The sequence below is a fragment of the Pterocles gutturalis genome, unplaced genomic scaffold (genome assembly GCF_000699245.1).
Source record: "Pterocles gutturalis isolate BGI_N339 unplaced genomic scaffold, ASM69924v1 scaffold16780, whole genome shotgun sequence".
In the NCBI taxonomy this organism is placed as follows: domain Eukaryota; kingdom Metazoa; phylum Chordata; class Aves; order Pterocliformes; family Pteroclidae; genus Pterocles; species Pterocles gutturalis.
Genome location: NW_010141115.1, coordinates 1,481 through 1,729, shown reverse-complemented (window position 1 = coordinate 1,729; position 249 = coordinate 1,481). Strand labels below are relative to the sequence as shown.

The 249-nt window shown below is 42.2% G+C and overlaps 1 protein-coding gene across 1 annotated transcript in view; it reads right to left on the bottom strand.

Annotated features, from left to right (window-relative positions):
- CPLX3 (complexin 3) overlaps positions 1-249 on the bottom strand; it is a 2,089-nt gene that overhangs the window by 757 nt on the left and 1,083 nt on the right. The window lies entirely within an intron of this gene.

Below are 249 nucleotides of genomic sequence, written 5' to 3'. Positions count from 1 at the left end.
CTTGGAGAAAATTTTTTAAAATCTCCATCTTTTATTTTTCTGCCTTTTTTGGCTTTTTTTTGGGGGGGCGGGGGTGTGGAAGTTCTGCAGCTGTTTATTTCCTGGCAATAAAAGGGGTGTAAGAAGACATCCAGGGTGGAGGAAGAATATCAAACAATCTGAACAATATCACTTGGCTGAGCTGACCTTTCCAAACTAAAATTAGCCCGGCTCCAATTTAGAGTATTCATCACCCGGAGACTCCTGCTG